At 39.3% G+C, this 24,125-nt stretch overlaps 1 protein-coding gene across 1 annotated transcript in view; it reads left to right on the top strand.

The window, feature by feature from the left end:
- CCHR13.PART0H19orf44 (chromosome chr13.part0 C19orf44 homolog) overlaps positions 1-24,125 on the top strand; it is an 822,089-nt gene that overhangs the window by 58,244 nt on the left and 739,720 nt on the right. The gene's annotated exons all lie outside the window — the stretch shown is intronic.

Below are 24,125 nucleotides of genomic sequence, written 5' to 3'. Positions count from 1 at the left end.
TGCAAAAGTAAAGTTGAGGAAGCCACTTAAATCTTACTTGTAGCTTTCCTGCTGTTAAACAGTTTTGTTAATCAAGAGTTATCACTTATTTCTTGTATGTACGGGATGGCTCGTTTTGAACCTTGTTATCAGGTTATGACAGTGAGGTAACTTTTCCATTGTGTTATATTGCTTAATTGTTTATATGCACACTTTTTTTGTTTTACTGTCATGTTCAGTTTATCTATTTTTTTTCCCTTTGTTTGTCCATATGAACTCCCTGTTCTGACCATTTCATCTTCCCTCTTCTACTATCCTGTGCTGCTTGCCTACACGTTCAGAACAGGGAGTAAGGAACTATGGGTATGTGATGCCAGGGTCAATGATATTAACAACCTTTTCCCCTTATGATGTTAGTATTGCACCATGGTGTAACTTCAAGTCATGCACATGTTGTATAAGTAAGCCTGTATGATCTGATGTTAATCTTCACCTAATCCTTGACAATGGATTCTGTTCCTAACCTTCGGAACTGACTCGGCAGTATTTTCAGCTTGTGCTCTCCAAACATTCGAGCCAGGCTCTACCCATAATGCTCCTCACAGAGATTACGTCAGATCTCGTTTGCTGCTTCGCAGACTAGACATGTTCATTCCATCTCTCGAGCTTTGGCAGTTAATTGTAAGTGTTGTTCAAATTTCTTACATTAAACTCTTTGCCTAACTATCCCTTTATTAGTATTTCTACCCACTCCTTGTTCTTCTAATATTTCCATCTTTATCTTTACCATCGGTAATCTCTTCCATTACCATAGTTGGTAATCATTCTCTCATATAGTACCTTTCAGGTATTTCTTATTACCATAGTTGGTATTATTTTCATCTTTTCTTCTTCTTTAAAAAAAAAAATAAAAATCTAAAAAAAAACTTTCCTTCTCTATCTGTTCCTTTTCATCGCCGATAATGGCAGACCAGACATAATCTCCCTCAAAACCTTCTAAGGGCACCTCAGGATTCAAGAGGTGTAAAAAATGTGAGGGTAAAATGCCCATTTCAGACGGGCACACTTTGTGTTTATTATCTTGGCAAGATTCACTTTCAGGAAAATTGTGGAATTTGCCATGGGTTCTCCTCTTGTATGTTAATGGAGAGGAAAAACAAGCTTATCCTAAAAGGACTTCTAAAATCCCCCTTCAACGAGGCCATTTCTGGCTCCAAAGAGAAAACTGGGGAAGCGGGAACTTCTTCCTCTCACAGTTCCAAGAAAAGATCTTCCTCGGTTCCAAGTTCTTCAGAACCGACTAAAAAAAATGCCAAAAATTTCCTTGGCACCAAAAAGTTAATTGGTACCAGAAGACCTGTCAACATCAATGAAATTGACTTCGGATCAGATGGCTCCCTCTACATTGGTACCAACAGACCACCCGGTACCGAAGATACTGGAAATGCCTGCTCTCACATGAACTACTTATTCTCCTTCTGTGGACCCATTCAGAGATACCCATTTGTGGAAGTAAGACCACCTAGATCTTCCTCCATGTCTTCGGTGGGGTCTACTAAGAGTCTTTCAGAACTTGACATTATGAGGTTAGTGGATCAGCTACTTGTAGCGAAGTGAGAGGATTGCCTTCTGTTCCGTGCCCATCCGGGAGACTGTACACCCAATGACAACTTTGTACACTCCTCCTCCAGTTCTACCAGAGCCTTTGGAGCTCTCCATCCCAACACTTCCGGCTGTGACTGAATCGGTTCCGATAGTGTGTTCATCTTCAGTTCCGACGACTGCCTTGAATTTCTCCAAGCCTTCGGCACAAGAGACCTCCTGAGGTTGGGACTGTCTGGTCGGCTCAGAGATGCATGGTACTTTTTTGGTTCTGTCTGAACCTTCTATGCCTCTCAGAGCTTTGGCCCTTGTAGTTGAGACGCAGGCCCCTGGTCCAGGTGTGTTCTTCTTGGTGCAGGGTGTGACCCTGGTTTTAAACCAGTCCATTTCAGTTCCAGTCTCCCATTCCTCTACGGGGGGACTTGCCTTCCGGATTATGGAGAAGGCTTTATCCATTGGAGATTCTCAGTCCTTGCCATCCCTGTCAGTACAGATTTCTTCTTCTTCCTCTCAACCTGAGCTACCATTGACCTCATCCCCAGGACAGAGGACACAAAAGTCCCAGGTGACTCCCACCTTAGTGGTCTCCTCTTCGGAAACTTCCCTGGAGCATCCCCCTGAGGAAGTCCCTGTGAAGAAGAAGTGCAAGAGGAAGCACTGGACTCCCCGGAAGAGTCTTATACCAAAGATACTGATTTCGATTAAGGGCAAGGTTCCCCCAGGTCATCCCCTTATGGTTTCTTTCAGGGACATCCTGGAAATCTTGAAAGAGAAGGGTGGCCAGTCCTCCACCCAGCCTTCCTCAGAGGAATCAGTATACCTGGAGGATTTTCGTGCCCAACCCTCCACTTCTTGGATCTGTCCGCCCGCTGATAATCTCGTCAAGCTGATTGCTCAGTGGGTGTGGAAGATGCCTGACTCCATAGAGCTAGTACCTAAGAGACCTGACTAAGTACTATCTGCACCGAAAAAAACACACTGGCCTAAGGGAATTCCTTTTGATGCCAATGTGGTAGCAGCTGCCACCAAGAGAGAACTCGCAGAAGATAGTCCTACTATCCATCCTCCTAACAAGGAGTCTAGGATGTTGGATAGATTTGAGAAGCGTGTTTATGCTTCAGCGACCTTCGCTCTGAGGACCTTGAATTATATGGCACATTTCACCAGATTACAGAGGGATTTGATTGAAGAACTCTCAAATACTCTCTCAGGAGCAGTAGCTGAAGAGGTCCATAACAAAATTTCCCCTCAGCTTGCAACCCTAGAGTCTATTTCCAACTCGTCCATGAGGCTCGTAGCACATGCAGCAAAAGAGACAACCAGAGCAGCGGGTTCAGGTATAACCATTAGAAGGCACTCCTGGATGTGCTTGTGCAACTTTGCGAAGCCATTTAAAGCATTGTTTGCCAATGCTCCCTTTGATGAATCTATCCTTTTTGGCCCAAAGGTTAAAGATACTCTAGCCAGAAGTGAGCAAGATGGTAAGACCCTATTTGCCATTGGCATGTTTCTCCACCTTAATGAAGGAACCAAAAGAGTGGGAGACTATGGTTTAGGAAATCTAAGGGTCCTTTCCATGACTCATGAGTTAATGACTTCAACCAGGGCAGAAGGGGAGGCAATGGAAGATGCCGCCCTAGGGGCAGAAATGGCCCGCAGAACCAGGGGTTCAGGGAATCTTTCTCTGGCACCTCCTATCAGCATCTCTTAACGGATGCCCGATTGCCTTCCTCTGAAGGCAGTTGGGAGACTATTATCCCTGCACCTACCAGCCTGGCAGTCAATATTTTCACAAATGGGTGCTGGGAATAATATCCAGAGGCTACTGCATTCCACTTTCTGTAATCCCCAAATATCAGAAAACTCCCAGATGTTCCACCCAATGAAAGGGAATTAGCAGTCTTAGAAATTCAAAAATTGCTCGAAAAAGGAGTCATCCAGAAATTCCCACCGGACCAAATAGGATCCAGGGTTTACTTAAGATTCTTTTTAATGCCCAAAAAAACAGAGGACTTGAGACCCATTTTGGATCTCATCTGATTCAACAGGTCTATATTAGATGAGCGACCATTCCGATGTTCAAATCATAGATGGTCGACATCATATGATCGAACATCGGAAAGGTTTTTCAATAAATTTCAAAAAATTTGGATTTCGTAGGTGCTCATCTAAACACAGTCTCTGGAATAGCTTCTCTTCCTCCAGAGAGACTACAGAGTATCCGGGCCCTAGTCAGACAAATTCTCCGAAGCAACAGAGTTCCAACAAGACTTGTCCTACAAACTTTAGGTTCAATGGCAGCTTCAATCACTCTGGTTCCTCTAGTGAGGTTTCATATGCGAATACTACAGTGGCTACTAGCAACACAATGGTCTCTCATTCATCAACTGTCTTATTTTGTGCTGATCACCAACCATTGAAAACAAGACCTAAAATGGTGGCTTCACTCTGACCAAATTCTTTTGGGCCAACCGTTCATCCTTCCCCAGCCCCAAGCCATAGTGACCACGGATGCTTCCCAGATAGGGTGAGGGGGGCATTATCTGGGAAAGATGGCCCAAGGCACATGGTCCCAAATGGAGACCAATTTGCACATCAATGTTCTAGAAATGAGCCTAGTGCTATTAGTGTTGCGAGCATTCCAGGATACCCTCCCTGTGGAGACAGTTGCAATTCAGACAGACAACACATCAGTAGTCTGATACATCAACAAACAAGGTGGAGCCAAATCTTATCCACTATGCCGAGAGGCACTCAGAGTTTGGCAATGGGTGATTTCTTCCAACCGCTTTCTGATAGCTCACATTTTGGGAAGTTCCAGTGTGACAGAGGGCTAATTAAGGAGGACAATTCTGATGCCTCACAAGTGGTCCCTGAATCCTGTAGTGGCAGACAGGATTTTTTGCCATTGGGGCCAACCTTGCTGCGACCTATTTGCTTCTCCCCTAAACAACAAGTGCAGAAGTTACTTTGCCCTAATTCCCCCTCCAGGGAAGTAAGCCGGAGACTCTCTTCTCCACAGTTGGCCTCCTGGTCTGCTACATGTCTTTCCCCCCATTCTTCTAATTTCACAATTCCTAAAGAAAGCAAAAAAAGATGAAGAATTCTATAATCCACATTACTCCATTCTGGCCTCCGCAAGTTTGGTTTCCCTTCCTGTGGCCTCATCTGTTACAGAAACCATGGATCCTGGACCCAGTTCCAGATCTACTCACTCTTCCAGAGGGCATGGTTCACCCCAACCTTCGACACCTCAAGCTCACTTTTTGGCTTGTAGAATTCCCATGATTGCCAGGCATCCCTCCCTTTCTTCTCCTGTTCAACGTATTATCATTGCACACCACATACCCATTACTAGAAAACTGTACCAGTCTAAGTGGAAAAATAATTTACCAAATGGGCTTCGAATAAAGGCCTTAACCCTTTTACTGCTTTTATCCAGCATGTCTTAGATTTCCTTAACTCTCTTTTTCAATCTGGTTCCTCTGCTTCTACAATCTGGTTCCCTCTGCTTCTACAGTAAAGGTCCATCTAGAAGCAATTTCAAATTTCCATTCAGGTTTGAATAATGCTCCTGTAATGTCTCACAAACTTTGTAAAGCCTTCTTGAAAGGGCTTTTCTTACTATAACCCCCTTACAAAGAACCAGTTTCACCATGGGATTTAACTAACATTCTTCAAGCTGTAACCAAGACTCCCATTGAACCTTCAGCATCTTTTCATCTCATATATTTATCATGGAAGACTTCCTTTTTAGTAGCAATTACATCTGCAAGAAGGCTTTCCGAATTGCAAGCCCTGTCATTTAAATCGCCCTACCTGATCTTTCATGAAAACAGTGGCACTGAGAACAAACGCCTCCTTTCTGCCCAAAGTAGTCTCTAAATCCAATATTACTCTGTCATTACAATTACCTATTTTTTCCAGCAAAGGAGAATACGCACTTCATTTACTTGACATGCACAGATAGTTGCGTTTTTATCTTCACAGAACAAAAGAATTCTGAAAATCAGATCAGTTATTTGTAGCCTTTTCGACGCTGCGCATGTGCTATTCAGTTACTAAGGATACTTCAGCTAAATGGCTGAGAAACTGCATCACATTCATTTATCAGTCTCAAGGTCTTCAACGCCCAAAAACAGTTCAAGCCCATTCAACAAGCGCTATTGCAACATCATCAGTTTTTCATGCCAGAGCGTCTCTAGATGACATCTGTGCTGCAGCCACATTGTCTTCTCATCATACCTTCATCGCCCATTACAAATTAGACCAGGTCGAGGAGTCGAGCATCCTTTGGCTCTATGGTGCTTCGGAATATTCTTCCATGAGACCTCCCAAGGCTAAAAGTAGCTGGAGATTCTGTCCCACCATCACGGATTAGGTGAAGATTAACATCAGATAAAGAAGTTATGTCTTACCATAACGTTCCATCTGTGATGTTCTTCGTGTTTCACTGTTGCAGTCATTACATTTGGGGGGATAATCTGCTGTCAGGTTGCCCACAGTCAGCCTGATTAACAAAGTCTTGGGTCCTGCGTTGGTTGCTGTCCCTTCTTCCATGATGTCAGGTCATCAGGGGTATAAAACATGAAGCCGACGCCATTACATCAGTCTTTCTTGCCACGCGGTGCCCGAAGCAGAAGTGGTTCGCAAGTGCTGGTCAGCCGACTCCTGAAATTTTTGTTTTCAAGTTTCAGAACCGAAGTCTTCAACTAAAAAGCTAAGTACCCCATTGGGGAAACTTTTTGTTGCTCCTTACCGATGTCAGTAAAAGTTAATAACTGCATTACTTGTGGGAAGCAAATACCTCATAAGGATTTTCATTTGTATTGTATTCCTTGCCAGGGCCCTGACCACAACATACCTTGCTGTCGGTTTTGTGCTAAATTTAATCAACGCACTATCAAACGTCGGTACATTTTTGCTTCTAAATATTTTGACTCACACTTTAATTATCCAGAAATGTCATCGTTTAGCAATCCGACTACCGGAATACCTAAAAAGCGCAAAGAAATGAGAGAGACAGGCCGTTGAGGTCCAAAACTGCCGACGACGCTTTTCCTAAGCCAGTCGCCAGTTTTCCGGTACTCAGTGAGGCACTTTCGCAGCCCCCTGATACCCGATACTTCTGATTCGCAGGCCTATATGGAGACCCATTAGGAGTCAGGTATGCCACGAGATGCTTCAATTATGGAACCCGCAGATGTCTCTACCTTAGATGGGTCCGGACCCGCTGTCAGGCACTGGCTTCTGAGGGTGTTTTCAGGCCTACAGATTTATATATTAGACTGACGCCATCTTCAAAACTAAGGCCAAAATCTAGACCTATGCCCGAAGAAAACCGATGCCTGGGTCACATGTGCAGGCCCCTGTGCCTAAAAAACAAGTGATCAAAATGGCTGAAGATTTAATTACTCTGATCAGGGGTAGCCAACCCTCCCCCCCTTCTAAGAGACCTAGGCAAGACATTGATTATTAATCTTCTGAACAGGATTCTATTTCTTCTGACTCTTCTAATGAACAGGAATTGTCTATACCTACTTATGAGGACACTGATGCAGAAGATTCCATTCCTTCTGCTTCTCCCCCTGAGGATTTTTCTTTTGGGGAAACTTTACATACCTTACGGGAACATTTCCACTGGGAAAGTCAGGATTTCTCTAAATCTAAAAAGAGACTTAGGGATTTTCTTCTTCTTCCTCAGCTTAGGCCTTTGGCTATTCTTCCTGTTCTAGACATTGTTGATGTTTTTTCAGAATCTAGTATGGCTCCTGATTCTCTGCCTCTGGCTCCTTGTAAGCCAGACAGATACTACAGGGTTCCTGACTCCCAGAAATTCCTTTTCAAAAATCCTATTGCAGATCCTGAAACCATTTCTCAGGGTCCCAAGGGCATTAAGGCTTCTACTGCTAAACATCCTACCCCTTCTGGATAGATGGGGTAAGAAGGTTTACACTTCTGCAACCTTGGCAATCAGGGCATTAAACTGTCAATTTCATATGCTAAAATATCAACAGCATATCATGGGACTGCTTAAACAGAAAATTATGTTAATTTCTCACTGTGTGAAAAATAAAGATTTACAGGATTTATTGCATTCAGCTGAACAAGTTGGAAAACATACTTTGCAATGTGGTTTTGATTCTTAGGAGGCCTCTTGCAGGGCTGCTGTAACTGGGTCTGTGCTAAGACGACATGCTTGGCTCAAAGAGCAAAATCTGCCTGATCATGTTAAAGCAAAATTGTTGGATGCTCCTTTACAACAGGACCGTCTCTTTGGTAATAAGGCTGAAGAAGTTTTAAAAAAGATGGAAGATAAAGCTAAATCTATGCAAACTGTGAAAGATTTCTTACAAGTGCAACCTCCAAGATTTAGTAGGAACTGGCCTACTAAGAACTGGTCCTTTCCAATTCCTTCGAGAGCCACTCAAGTCAAACCCAGACATTCCAAAGGCTCCAGGTTTCAGTCACAAGGGACTTTTAGAACAAAGCAATGGGGTGCCTCCTCCTCCAAATCTGGAAACAACAAGACACCTTCCTATGGTAAGCAGTCTCAATGACTTCCCTTTACACTTACCTTTTAGCCGCCCTTTTGGGGGGAAAACTGACTCTTCATGCAAGAAACTGGCAACTTATAACCCAGGACAAATGGGTTTTAAATATAGTATCCCAGGGACACAGATTTCATTTCTACACGTTGCCAATTCCAAACGGATGGCCAGACCTGCCCTCAAATCAGTGGGCAGAGGCCCAGAAACAAGTACTTTCCCTCATGAACACAGGGGCTATTCAGCCAGTACCAGAAGAGGAAAAGGGACAAGGTTTCTATTCAAGAATTTTCCTGGTACCCAGAAAAGACAAATAATGGCATATAATTCTAGACTTATCTACTCTAAACACCTTTCTGGACATTCCAAAATTCAAGATGTTGACTCTTCACCAGTTACTTCCTATGCTAGGCAAAGATGCCTGGTTGGCAACTCTAGATTTAAAAAAGGCTTACCTGCATATCCCAATCAGTGGATCTTGCAGAAGATACCTCAGCTTCAAAGCAGGCTACTTGTGTTACCAGTTCTCGGCACTGCCCTTTGGCTTATCTACTGTGTCCAGGGTCTTTACAAAGTGCCTGGCTTCAGTAATTGCATTTTTCAGGCAAAGAAATATTCAAATATATCCATACCGGGACAATTGCCTAATTCAGGCAGAAAACAAGGACATTCTTCTAAACCATCTGGTGTTTGTAAAAAGGGTTCTAACTTTTCTAGGGTACACTATAAACGAAAATAAATCACAACTGGTACCCTCTCAAAAAATTACATTTCTGGGTGCAAGCTTGAATACAACTGCCCAGATGGCTTTCCTTACACCAGAGAAACAAATTCATTTGGAGACTTACTTCAAACAGGTGGCCACAAAAACCCTGCTTTCTGCAAAGCAAATAATGCAAGCCTTGGGGTTCATGGCCTCCTGCATTCTTCTAATTCCATATGCAAGACTGCATATGAGGAAACTTCAGTGGTACTTAAAAAGTCTATGGAGTCAGCATTGTCACAGCCTAGAAACAATGACTCCTGTCATACCTTGCCTGCAACTAGAGTTCCTATGGTGGGCAGAGGCCTGCCACCAAAACAAAGGACTGCCATTCACACCACCCCTTGCCACCCAAACCCTAACTACAGACGCATCAGACTATGCTTGGTGGGCACATCTGGCAGGGAAGTGCATTCAGGGCAAATGGAGCCCAAATCAAATGCGCCTTCATATCAATCAAAAAGAAATGCTAGCTGTACAGAATGCACTGACAGCCTTCCAGGACTACCTTCATCCAGGACAATTAATGATAAAGACAGACAACACCGCGGTTATGTGGTACATAAACAAGCAGGGGGGTACACACTCCTACCCCCTTTGCAGACTAGCCATGGCATTGTGGAACACGGCCTTGACCTATCAAATACAACTACAAGCTCAATTCCTGCCAGAAAAGCTGAATACTCTGGCAGACTAACTAAGCTGAAATCTCATGAACCCACACGAATGGAAACTGGAACCACGGATTTTCAACTTGTTGACACGCAAATGGGGGAGTCCAGACATAGAGCTTTTTGCCTCACCCCAGAACTATCATTTGGACAAATTATACACAAGAACTCATCACAACAAAGCCTGGAAAGTGGATGCTCTATCCTTCAGCTGGAAAGATCTATCAGTCTATGCCTTTCCCCCTCTGCCTCTGCTCTTCAAAGTTCTACTAAAAGTCAAACAGGACAAACAAAAACTGATTTTGATTGCTCCAGACTAGCCTCACCAACACTGGTACCCACTCCTGTGCAATGTGTCGCACCTTCCACAGTGGCACCTGCCTCAGACACCTTACTTACTGTCTCAGCAGAACAACCAAATTCTGCACACTCAGCTCCAAACTTTGAATCTTGCAGTGTGGCTAATAACCTAAATTCACCCTTAGCATCCCTCAGCAAACCTGTGATGAATGTCATTTTGGAGGCAAGAAGGCCTAGTACTGGAAAATCTTATGCTGACAAATGGAAAAGATTCTGTGCCTGAAATCAATCTCAGTGGATAAGCACAGCAGTGCCCAATATTCCTCAAATTTTACAATACTTAACTGAGATGCTTCACAAGGGCCTGTCCTTTTCTTCCATAAAAATCCATGCCTCAGCCATTTCAGCTCATTACAACACAGAACCTCCCCTCTTCTCTCATCCTCTGCTAAAGCAGTATCTCCGAGGGGCCAAAAACTTAAGACCACCTAGGAGAGCTCCAACCCCTGCCTGGGACCTCAGTTATGTATTGTAAAAACTCACTCTCCTTCCATTCGAGCCAGCTGCTACTGCAGACTTAAAATTTCTCTCCTGGAAAACAGCTTTTCTTTTAGCAGTCAATTCAGCTAGAAGGATTTCCGAATTACAGGCTCTTATGGCAGTGGAGCCTTTCATAATTTTTCATGCGGACAGGGTATCCCTCAGGACCAATCCATCCTTCATGCCTAAGGTGGTATCCAGTGTGGCTCTTAATCAGACCATTCATTTGCCAACTTTCTTTCCCAATCCACAGAACAAGGGAGGAGTGGATTCTGCATTCATTGGATGTACACAGACAACTTAGATTTTACTTAAACAGGACAAAATCTCAAAGAAAATCTGAACAACTACTGGTGGCATTTGCTGCAGGGGCAGAGGGAAAGGCTATTTCAAAGCAAACTATTTCCAAATGGATAAGCCATTGTATTTGTTTTTGCTATATGCACCATGGGAAAACTGTCCCCCAGGGCATCAGATCCCATTCCACCAGGGCTGCATCTACTTCTACAGCCTTTCTCAGAGGTGTTCCTACCAGGGACATTCTAGAAGCTGCTACCTGGAGCTCAGTTCATACGTTCACCAAACATTACCATTTACCTTTTTTCTCTAAATCCAGAGCTGGCTTTTGCCACTGCTGTCCTGCAGGACCTTATAGCTGGTCCTAAGGCTGTATAATTCCCTCCACCCAACCATAGCTTTGGGAATCTACCCAAATGTAATGACTGCAGCAGTGAAACATCAAGAACATAGTACTGTTGTGTACACTTACCATAAATGTAGATGTTAGAGTGTATTCACTGTTGCAGTCCTGGTTACCTTCCCTCCAGCCCCCTATTTTTCTCTGGCTATACCTCTAGTTTCTTTCACTAGGCTTAAAAGCCCTTTTGGTGTATTTGCTTTTGTGATTGAAGGTATATTTCTTGTGTTTTTAATTTTATTTGCTCCCCATTTGGGGGGGGGCACCTGACATCTGGGACAAGAAAAACTGATGTAATGGCGTCGGCTGCATGTTTTAGACCCCTGACGACCTGACGTCATGAAAGAAGGGACAGCAACCGACGCAGGACCCAATACTTCGTTAATCAGGCTGACTGAGGGCAACCTGCCAGCAGATTACCCCCTAAATGTAATGACTGCAACAGTGAATACACGCGACCATCTACATTTACGATAAGTGTACACAAATGTACTTTGCTCATCTTCACCAATCCTTGACATACCCAACCACCTTCCCCCATCCTAAGACTCTTAGTAGACCTCTCTAGTCCTGATGTAGTTTCTCATTAAGAGCTCATAGACCGTCTCATCTCTATCTGTGTGTGTGTGTGTGTGTGTGTGTGTGTGTGTGTGTGTGTGTGTGTATATATATATATATATATATATATATATATATATATATATATATATATATATATATATATATATATATATATATATATATATATATATATATATATATATATATATATATATAAATATGGATCTAAGACTTTTGATTGAAAGATCAAAAGTCCGAATCCATTATCACCGAACATACTTTACCGAAAGCGCTTTCACCGAAAAAGCGCTTACGATAAAGTATGTTTAAAAAAAAAATTTAAACCTACTTCTATGCAGGGGGGCAAGCCCCTCTGCACCCCCCATGAGGGGGCTGTGCCGCCCCCACCCCCCAACTTTAATATTCTCATTCTGAGGTCGCACTACAGTGGAGAAAAGGGAATTTTCCCTTATCCGCACCGTAGTACGACCGGCACAATGAGTATGCTTATCCGAAAGTGCTGCTTTGGTGAACAGCACTTTCAGTTAAGTATGCTCAGTGATTTCTGCTTCGGTGGAAAGTGCATTCGGGGATCTGTATGGATCCCATATATATATATATATATATATATATATATATATATATATATATAAAAAATGTGTGGGTGTGTGTGTGTATGTGTGTGTTTGTGTGTGTGTGTATGTGTATATATATATATATATATATATATATATATATATATATATATATATATATATATATATAAACTATTCTACCTTTGGTTATAATCTGTCATCTGGCAAACTCGATCTGAGGTAATCTCTGTGTGGAGCATTATGGGTAAAGGTTGGTTCGAGAGTTTGGAGAGTGTGAGCTGAAAATACGGCTAAGTCATTTCCGAGGGTTCAGAACCAAACCCACAGTCAAGGATTGGTGAAGATGAACAACACAGATGGAGCATTATGGTAAGACGTAACTTCTTTTTTTATAGTGTCCTGCAGTAATTCTTAAGTCTGTTGCAGACTGCTGTGCTATAAATCTCCATTTGGAATCAGACCTGCAGGGGCATGCTTGCTAGCATGCTTGAAACAGTATCAAGCACGGTTCCACAGTACGCTAGTACAGAGTTCACTTTTTTCCTCTCAGTGAAGTGGGAATTGCAGCATATTATGTCTAATCATAGCTGTGTAGAGTTGAATGGTCAAGTTGAGGGAACCGTGCAAACTGCGCAGCACTTGATGAAGGAGTTGCAGACCAGTAACGCAGACTATCATTTAGTCTTACTGGGATATAGAAATGTTCAACTAAAAATTAATTCATTTTCTCAGCTGTTAATGGGTCAGGTATTAAAAGGAAGTGTTCTTGTGTCATTTTAATTATTGATAACAGAGAATCAAAACTGTGTTCTAGAAAAAAAACCTACTCTTGCATGAGGTTTCTTCTGTCTTTTTTGCTTTTTGAACTGAGTTGTAGCATTATTTGTTTGCATGGGAGGTGTCCAACCTGTTTTTGGCATATTTTGAGTTTTGTTTTAATGTTTTCAGGTACAGTAGAACTGGAGTTAGTATATGTTGTAGGGTGTGTGCAGGGTGAAACCCCCCACATGGAGGGTTGTAGGGGGAGTTGCCCCTTCAGAAATTATATTGATGTTAAATGTGTGTATTTTTAATAAATATGTTGTGTAATCTCTTTGTCTTGCCAGAATGTTATTTGTCATGTTGTCTTTCACTATATTTTGGTAAAAATGAGATACTGTCATTCAAGGCAAAGATTCTTCTGTGTTAGACAAACTAAGACTCTTTCTAACTTGAAGGAAAGAGATATGAAGATAATACAGCAAAGCTGTTCAGAAAAAAAAAGAGTCAGTCAAAATTATTTGAAATTGTAAGAAGAAAACGTTTTCCTATAAACTTTAGGACTAATGCAGCATGCATTTGGACTGCATGACAGATTAAACTTCCCCAAGCCATTTGGTATCCTCTACTTCCCATTGCACATCATGTATTTCTCACTATTTAGTTCATCTTTAAAGGCAGTTCAGGCAGAAGGAAATGACTTTGGTTGCCTTTGAAGAAAACTTAATGGTTTGTGCCTAAATCGGTCTGTGAAATGTTTAATGTTTTTTTTAACATTTTTTATTAAATCACCACAATTAAATTTGCAGCACAAGTTCTCATTAATCAATAGAAAAGGCAAAGCTTAATAACAGTTTTTAATGTTTCTTTTAGTAACTCTGTGTAACATTATTTGTCTGTTGCCTTTCTGTCCTCAAGCCAGCTATGATATTCACTTTGTTCTGTCCTCAAGCCAGCTATGATATTCACTTTGTATATAATATACGCATGTATTGCATTTTATCATTCACTCTGTATAATGTCATGAATCTTTTCTGTTTTCCCTAGGCTGAGAATGAAATGGGTATAATGGGATCAGTGCTCTACCCTCGTTAACAAAGTCAAAGTAAAACAAAAAAATAAATACTATTATGACTCAATATCCACATTTTCTTTTTAACAATTTTCATTCATTCCAACATTACATGAATTGCTCAGTTCCTGCCTTCCTTAAACCATGCTCCTCATCCTGAGCATTGTTCTCTGTGTATTGTTAACAAATAAATTAATTTATTTTTTTAATAGACATTCTATTATTGCATAACTAAAACAGTGATAAAGGTGCACATACATATAATATAAACAAGCTGGTTTTGTTTTTCATGCAGTGTATATGTTTTTTTAACCATTATCTTTCACTCCAACATTACAAAAATAGTTTACTTCTTCCCTTAAATCTCACTCCTTTTGCATATTATTCTACATGTATTGTTCACACAGATTCCATTTACTTCAATGTAATTAAGTGCTTCAGTTGCGGTTAGTTGAGATTTTTATTTCAATTATGCAGTAATTGTTTTTGTGGCAGTCAGTGGCATTACACTTATAGTAAGGCATTACTATGCCTGTACAGTTCAGAGCCTATGTCCCACCTCAAAAGAATCATTCCCTTAGTTAAAACAACTTCTCCGTACCATTTCTGGCAAAACACTCACTCTGTAGGGAATTTTTTTAAATCTTCCAACTCGTTAAATTCCTAGAATGCATGTTCTCATTTACCTCTCTTCTTTCCTGTCATACCTCAAGTATTTGTTGTCTATATGAGAAAAATTCTCTGAAGCCTATTTGTTTATAAAAATATCTATGCAAATACTTCCAAGCATAAATCCTAAATGTTTTGGAGTTTGTTGCATACTTGGGAGCCATACAGATGTCTTTCCATTATTCCTTGGTAAATTGCATTTCCAGATGCACACATCCCATTTATTTATATAAAATTTGCTACTTCCTAGTGATTGGTAACTCCATTGTCATATGCAGTGGCTCAGCTTTCTCAAGGCTTGAAAAAGAAAGGGTGGCAGTGAGTTGCCTTTCAGGAGCCAAGATCACTGACATGTCAAGGACCCTAAAGACTCTTGAGCCAAATAAATATGATTATAATATGGTAGTGGTCCATGTGGATGTAAACTACCTGGTGCATAAAATCCCTTAAAAGGCAAAGAGAAATGACAGAGCTCTCCACGCATGTCACAAATGCAAGTACGCCTCTGGTTTTGAGCAGAATCCTTCGCCTTGAATTTGAATGATGCCAAAGAAGAAGGAAAATGTGATTGGCTTCAGCAATAGTTGGTGTCATTCTTTGAGGATCCAGCAAGTGTCAGTGTGGAAGAAGATGCTAAACAGTCACTACTGCTTTGTCAGAGATAGCTTGCACTTTTGTTCCAGGGCTTCCACATACTGGCTAATGCCTTTGCTGCTCCCGTAGTGCCTTTTTAGGCAGAGCCAAGGTAATGAATCTCCCAACCAAAAAAAAACAAAAAAAAATCATGCCCCAGACCGCATCAAGGTGACTCTGCTCGGTGCCAGTAATAAATACTAATTTACGTGATCTTGAGACCCTTCTGCATTTGTAGCACATACATGAGTGTTATTACAGAAACTTTTTAACATGTAAAAAACACCCCTTCCATAGCAGGGTTTTACACCCACCACACTTTTTGGCCCAATGTCAAGTGCAGTGGAGTATCCATATTTGTTAAAGACTGCATTACTTCTACCCAAAAAACAACTGATTGAGATAAATCACATTAACTAGTACCAACTGTCAGATCATAACATGTAACAGGACTTTGTCTGTGCTCCCAGAAAAACATGTTAAATTCCTAAATATACTGGATGAACTTCAAAGTAACAGGAATTCTGTTATCCTTGGAGACTTTAATTGTCCAATAATAATAATAATAATAATAATATAGATGGCAATACTTCAGCTGTAGGTTGCACTAAAAAATTTCCTGATTTCATAAACAAAAGCTTGCTAAACGTTTAATATTTATCTCTGTATTACCTCCTATTACAGTGGTGGCTCCATGGATTACGTTGGTGAAAAACAGTCATGTCTCAAGGACGAGGATTCACAAGATAGTGGCTGACAGGAGCACACTAACTAGATCTGTCCCAGTGTGAAAACTAAGAAAATGTTAAAATCAGTAAAAGTTTGGGAGAAATTCAGTCATTTGTTAGCAGATATACCATTAAAAAATTGACAAGGGAAAAAAATCTGGGAAAATTGAAAAAAGGTAACTAGTAAAATAAGAGAGAAAAAAAATTCAGGATGAGAAGAATGTCAAGGCTAATCAGCAGGAAGCAAACCTATCTAGAGCATCAGTGCAGGTGATGACTTCCAGTAAACTTGAAGAAAGAAATAGACCAGATAGACTCAGATGTGTTAAAATAAACAGGGCTTTGTAAAACTATATGATAACAAACGAAAAACAGTTTGAAAATATAGAAATATTTAATAATCAATCAGAGATGTTTGAAGAATTCAGAAATAAAAATGGAAAGAATGACAAAGATTGAAGCATAAAATGAGTAAATCTCAAATTTAGAACAAGGAACACAGAGAGAATACCGAGGGTTTTCTGTAGTGCCAGAAAAGTTGGAGGGAGTGGACTTAATTAATTGTTCCTTCATAAAGTTAATCAACTGGATTGGTGTTCCACGGGAGGATTTTTTTAAATTAAGAAGGCACATCTCATTTTTGCTCCTAATTTAGCCTTCAGAAAGAAGACAAAACCCATATTGTTTAAGTGCAGTAATGCCAGCAGAAGGATATAATTCTGTCCAAACTATGACAAAAGGAGAGATGTTGAACATTGGTGTTGCCAGGGTATTTGTGAAAAATGAGTACTTAATTTATACTCGAGAAAATAGTAAGTTTGCTCCACTCATTGAGTTGTCATAAGGCTGGAGTAAGACTGAAACTTCTGTACTCAGTGGTCTTTAGAATAGTTATGATCAAAAACATTTATGGAGACAGATCTGACTTTCAAAAAGTTTAGTTAACAGAACACCACTCAGCAAGGTGAAGAGGGCTCAGTTTCCGGAGACTTTTCCCTACACAAATAAAAGTGGTCCAAAAGAGTCTGTGCCAGTGAAACTGTTTCCCCTTGTTATAAAAGAAACTGCTTGAATGACAGTGAGATCCCATGACAGGACCAGAAGAATTAGGAGAAGCTTGTATTTGAACCAGATGTTGGTACTGCAGGAAGGTGAGAAATGGGAAGAAGACTAACAGGTGAACTTATGAACAGTGACAGAAATGGACAATATTAGTCTTGGTGGGAATTGCTTGAATTAGTAGAAAAACTGAAAAATAGGAGTCTGATTTTGTGCCATGCAGGAGGAGCTGGGATTTAAACCACGTTGAGGGCTGTGCAGAAAACTAATAATAAAATGAATTTGTAACTAGTGAAGGAACTGCTGAGAATCGGTATGTGCTGTTTATTTTAAAGCTTGTGTACATCACAAGTGTGTGATTCTTATTTTGTGCTTGCTCATAAAAAATAAAAAATGTATTTATGTATTTTATCCTGGGGATTCACTAAAGGGCCTAGTGTGAACCATACAGCTCGCACTAGAAAGTCCTTCCTCCCGCAATGCAGTATTTTATGATTCAGTCATGTTAGCCACAATGATGAAATATATAATTATTGGTTAATTTGCATGTCTGAATTTCAGTCACTACCATGAAGTAAAAATCAATGTTGATTGGCACATCACCCTAGTGAACTGCTGCGGCCACATCATGTAGTTATAGGAATTCCCCCCCGTCTCACACTCTCTCACACACACACACACACACACACACACACACACACACACACACAAACATACATGTTTACAGTCAAACACGGACACACAGAGGCTGTAAGAGGGGCTGTTATTAAGAGAGTCTCTTTAGTTACTTCTTTAAGCAGAAAAAGTTAGTTCCACTTGTTTCTTGATATGTTCAGTATATTTTACAATAATATACTAAAATAATGTACTAATACTAAGATACTGTGGATTTAGTCATTGGTAGCATTTTTCTTCATTTCTGTAAGGTAGGTATGTTAAATGGGTTTATATTATAAAGTCAACCGCTTACTTATCCGAATGCCTAAACGTCGACCCGTCTTCATCGAACCGCGAAAACATCGATCATCCAGAAGAGCGAAAGTGGAAACGTCGAATCATCATGGTTGACCTTCTGCGGTATAGCTCAGTAAGGTAAGTGTGCGATAGTTACGGACCTTAGGGTTAGGGTGCGGGTTAAGGTAAGTGCATAGATGGTAATGTATGTTAGATTTAGTGTAGGGTTTTGTTAAGTGTATGTGTGTGGATTATTTAGTTTGTTTGGGTTTAGCTTTTAAGGTAAGTGTGCGATAGATATGGACCTTAGGGTTAGGGTGCAGGTTAAGTTAAGTGCATTCAAGGTGGTATATGTAAGATTTAGTGTAGGGTTAGAAGTAGGGTTTAGTTTAGGGTTTTGGTTAGTGTATGTATGTGGTTTATTTAGTTTGTTTGTGTAGGTTGTATGTAGCGGGCAGTGGGGTCAGACAAGTATGACAGTTCGACTTTTTAAATTTCGTGGTTTAGGGCGTTCGGTGTTTATGCGGTTTGATGATGACAGGTCGACGTTTAGGTATTCGATGAAGTAAGCGGTCAACTTTTATAATATAGACCCATGTTAAATAATGGAAGCATATTGAAGCTTGCAGGACTAGAGGGGATTTTCCATACACAGATGACTTAACAGATTAGATGTTTTGCTAGTTTAAGTGGAAATGGAAAAGAGTTGCACTGATGGTATAGAAGATATCAGTTAAGAGAATTTCAGAAACTGCACTTTGTGGTCTTTTCAGTGAATCCATTTGAGGGATAGCAGTTTATTCTCAGAAGGGCAACAATAATTACTTTTGAAAAAAAACACATAGCTAAAAAAGGGAAAGTAAATGTAGGGAAAATCAGTATTGAATCTGAGTTATCTTGCCAGCAACTTTAACTTTAGAATGTACTAAGGACTAAGTCAAAAAATAGTTTCCTTTCACAAAGCTAGTCAGTGAATTTTTTCAAAGGGGTAGTTTTTAAGTCAAAGGTTAACTGAATATATACATACTGTTTTTCTATATCTTGGAGGGGAAAATGATTTCACCTAAAGCACTGGTGTGTTTATGTGCAAGCCCTGACAAATGTTCTTCATGTGAATACCCCTATTTTTAGAATAGGTGCCAATGCAGGTAGCCACTAGTGGTTTCTACTATGAAATGCTGACTTCCTGAAAGCCAACAAATTGAAAGGATGGAAAAAAATCCTGATATACAGAAGAAAGAAATAATCAATTTTTAATTGTTTTTGCAGGGGGGCAAGACCCCTGCACCCTCACAGACGAGTGTATGTATGTATATATACATATATAGATGTAGATATATATATATATATATATATATATATATATATATATATATATATACACCAACTCTGCTGTTGCACCAAATCGAAGAAGGGAGAAATCTCCCAAAACAAGTGAGTCATTGTTGCTGCACACTTAAAATCACAGAGGCAATGATTTCCTATGGGGAAAGGTGTTTGACATCATGCCATTTGCCTTTTTTTCTATGTGCTAGTGATGCCTGAGCAATTTCACCTCAAGCAACAATAGAAATGCTCCAGTATAATGAAGCTGAGGCTTCCAGAATTTTTGGTCTTTAATTTGTATATAGTTTTATTTTGTTTTTAGAGGGATATGAAAAGGGTTACATTGAAATGAAAAGTGTTGTATGAGGTCAAACAAATGTTAGAAGTTGCTTATAAGTTAAAGTAATGTTAAGTCATATGTTACAAAGTATGCATAAGCTGCTACCATCAGATATACATCCAAGCTGACATGCATTCTAATTGACTACAGCTTCAAAATAACAGAATGGCTTTGTCAAGTTTAACATGGAATGTAAATGGCCTTACCGGCACACAAAAAAGCAAGCAGTACTGAACTGTATCAAGTAATGTAGGTATAAACTGTCACTTTGCATGACATGCATTTGGCTAGAAATGAGCTTATGAATCTGATAAAAAGATTTCAGTACGAATGTTCAGTAGATTATCAGGACAAAGGACAAGTTTTACTGTTTTATTTATATGAAGATTTTTTCCTGTTATGGTAGAAGAATTAAAACAAATACAACGAAGGAAGATTTGTGGCAGTGAGGGGATACTGGCAAGGAAAGATATTTACCTTGTTGTATATCTATATTCCTCCTGAAACTGCAGTTGTGGAGTTTAAAATGATTATGGGAGAAGTCAAGTTTCCAACAGAGCAGTTTATTTATCGGTAGTGAGTGGAATTTAGCGTTTAACACTGAAAATGTGTCTGGAGCCCCTAGAAGGGAAACTGTAACTAGAGAAAATTAATTTCTGAAGATGTATATTAAAGTGTTTAGTATGGAGGTTGTTATATCAGGACATCTTTTCAGATGGAATTTGTATATTGTTCTCCAAAGTACAATAACTCAGCTAGGTTGGATCGGAACTGTGTATTATAGAATCACATGCATTTAGTTGAAAGTATTGAGGCTCATCCAATAATGATATCTGACCATGTACCTGTTAGAGTTAAGGTAAAACTGTAAGAAAAAAAGAAATTGGCATTTCCACACATATTTATAAAAGGGGGGAATTTAAGGAATGTGTTTAACAGTTCAAGTTATTAGAGCAGATATAAATCATTCCGAGGGACTAGTTAGGGCTTGGGATAAAATTAAGGTGAATTTTAAAAAAAGTATACTGAAATTAAGTGAGAGAGATGTGGGAGCAACATAACAAAAACTTTAGAAGGACGACAATTAAGATGTTGCAGGGAAGGAGAGATTTTACAGATCAAGAAAATGAAGAGTGACAGACTGCCAAGAGCACAATAATGGAACTTTTTGACAATGTGCACAGCTTTATAAATATTGCAGTTAAAAGGTTGTTTTTTAACAATAATTCCAGAGCACGGAAATTTTTAATACAAAGACCTAAGCAACAGACAAGAAAATTAACTAGAAATCCAGAAGAGATAATAGTGCTATTTTGGCAATTGTATGAAAATCTATATAGAGTAGAGTTGTGGTGAAATCAAAAAGAGATACATTCGGAATCTTTTTCTTATTTATTTATTTTTAATTGGTATTCCAAAGTTTGGTGAAGTAGAACCCCAACAGTTAAAAATTATAATAGAAAAAGGAGAAAAAAATGTATTACCAAGCAACAGGGAACTTTCTATGAATGGATGGAGTTCCCATAGAAATATGAAAGTTAGAAGCAAGAAGGCTGTTGAAGATTTGGAGGGCAGTATGTAATAACATTTTAAAAGGAAAGAGGGAATACATGCACTGTGGAAGAAGGCAGCAGTGGTAGTATTACCAAAGGATGACCAGGAACTTGCAGACCCTACCAGACATAGACTAATTTTGATTCTAAGTCATGATTGCAGTGTATTTATTAAGAGTATGACAACAATGTTGACAAAGCTGATAGCTCCTGATCAGTGTTTTTTTTCCAATTCAAGGAGAATCAGAATGAAAAAAAGACTATATTATTGTTGATCAGTTAAGAAGCAGAGAAAGAGTTTGACTGGGTTTGCTAGAAATTCAAGAGCAGGGCAATGTTAGCGTTGGCATTTCCAAACAGTATAATACAGTTAATAAGGAGAATATATGATGGATCAGAGGCAAAAGTAAAAGCAGCTCAAGTTTGAATAGAGGGATCAGGCAGGAATGCCCTCTTCCCCTTGTCATATTTGCTGTATATTTCAAATATTTAGCTGAAAGGAAAAGGAACTTGCAAATTTGGGGATGTAATTGTTGTGGTAGCCAAGAAAAATGTGTGATGTTATCTTATACTTGACATATTTTGAGTCTGCCATCAGGGTCCTGCACAATATTTTAAGACAGTTTCACATATTTTCATGGTTTAAAACAAAGGAAGATGAAACAAAAGCTGTTAAAGTAAATTATGTGCCTAAACATGAATTAGTTCAAAAATACTGAGCTTTTTAGGAAGGACATTATTGTGGTAGCCAAGTGTATTTGGAGAGAGACCAAGTAAAACATTATATTAAAAATTACGAGACTGATAACTAATAGACATGGACAGGTAAGATGCAGGCAGTTAAAATGTTTTTTTAGCTCATTTGATCCTGTACATAGGTGAGACATACTTTATCAGCCAAAGAAAACGTTGTGAAGAATAGTTAATAAAGATTTGAAGGGATTTCTTTGGAAAGGGAGGAGAGCAATAAAAAAGTGGGATAAGTCAGTTCTTCCCATTGAACAGGATTACGTAGGGCTACTTGATTTGAAAGGATAGAGACTTGTAGCATAAGCAGATAGCTACACATCAGATTGGAAAATGATTATGGCAGAGCAAGATGGAAGTATGACAGATGCAGAGAGATTAGAGCTTTGGAAGCAAACCCCTAAGGAGAAAATAAATAACTATGCAGAATGTTTGTGTGTGTGGATATAAAAAGTGTACCCACCCCTGTTAAAATGCCAGGTTTTTGTGATATAAAAAAATGAGACCATAATAAATAATTTCAAAACTTTTCCCACCTTTAATGTGATCTATAACCTGTACAATTCAGTTGAAAAACAAACAATTTTTTTAGTGGAAAAATATAAAAAATTAAAAAAAAGTACAATAAGCTGGTTGTATAAGTGTGCACACCCTTAAACTAATACTTTTGAAGCACCTTATACACATATATTTATTTATATATTTGTGTGTGTGTGTGTGTGTGTGTGTGTATATATATATATATATATATATAATGTGTGTGTATGTATGTATGTATGTATATATATACACACAGTTACACATTTTATACTTGTATATATCCAAGACAAAAGAGTAATCTCTGTGCATGGCAAATTCAGTCAAATAAAATAATCTAGTGAAAAAGTTACTCGACAAAATCAGTTTAATAAATCAAACTGATTAAAAGGTAAAGTGCTTTCACGGATCACACTCGACTTCTTCAGACCATACGAAAAGAAGTATAACCATTCACAAACTTATATAGTTTCTAAATACAAAAAAGCCAGTCAAATCACTTAAAAAGTCACATGCTCAAAAACTCTAATTGCAACAATGTATCACCTATGTAAATTCCATACTTCAGAGCTGGTCTTAAAGAGATCTTTCCATTTCAACCTTTCATGTTATCAGCTTGTAATTGCTGGATCCAATAAAGCTCCTTATTCTCTGTTTTATTAGGCAAATCTCCCAATCTAAGGTCTTCCTTCATTTTCTCTGTAAGCATAAAATTAAAATAATGCATACCCTCTGCATCCATTGCATGTTTAGCTAGTGGATTGTTATCATTCTGTTGCCCAAGATCGCTAATATGTTCTTTCATTCTCTCCTTAAGGGAGTGATTGGTCTTGTCAACATAAAACATGTTTATTGCTCACATTGTACTAAATAAAGTAAGTTCCTCGTAGTAGAGTCCTCTGCTACCTTAAACTCATATTTCCTGTAAGTCATCAGGTGTACAAAAAAAAAATCACTATTAATAAACTGGAAGAAGTTGCATCTGCAACATGGGATCTTGCCTCTTTCCTGAGCATGTGCAATTTCTCCATTATTATAACAAAAGTCTCTTGAGAGACTTCTTATTCTTGAACCTAAATATCATTTCTGTTCTTATTAACTGATTAATTTTGCTCTCTGACCTCAAGATGTGCCAGTTATTCTTCCTGACTTCACAGCTATGTTACTAGAATAGTGTATAGGAACAGGTGTTCCCCACTTAGTATCAGTTCTTGATCAGGCATCATTGCCACTAAATAACACCTCTGAAACATAAGGCATAGCTATTTTACTTTGTAGTATGTCTAGATTAGAGAGCCCCTGTTCTATCTGTCTCTCTCTAGTTATAACATCTTGCCATAAATTCTTTCTTCATCTCTTTAATATCTCATTCAAACCTCTTCTGATCGTTGTTCAAATGTGAAATTCTCATTCCTTGGCCCTTAACTGTAGTACAATAAGCATGGGGAGGGTGTATGCTTTGTCTATGTAATACATGGCTGCTATGACACT

The sequence above is a fragment of the Protopterus annectens genome, chromosome 13.part0 (assembly GCF_019279795.1).
Source record: "Protopterus annectens isolate FY-2018-M chromosome 13.part0, PAN1.0, whole genome shotgun sequence".
Taxonomy (NCBI): Eukaryota; Metazoa; Chordata; order Ceratodontiformes; family Protopteridae; genus Protopterus; species Protopterus annectens.
This window is presented reverse-complemented; position numbering and strand designations above follow the sequence as displayed.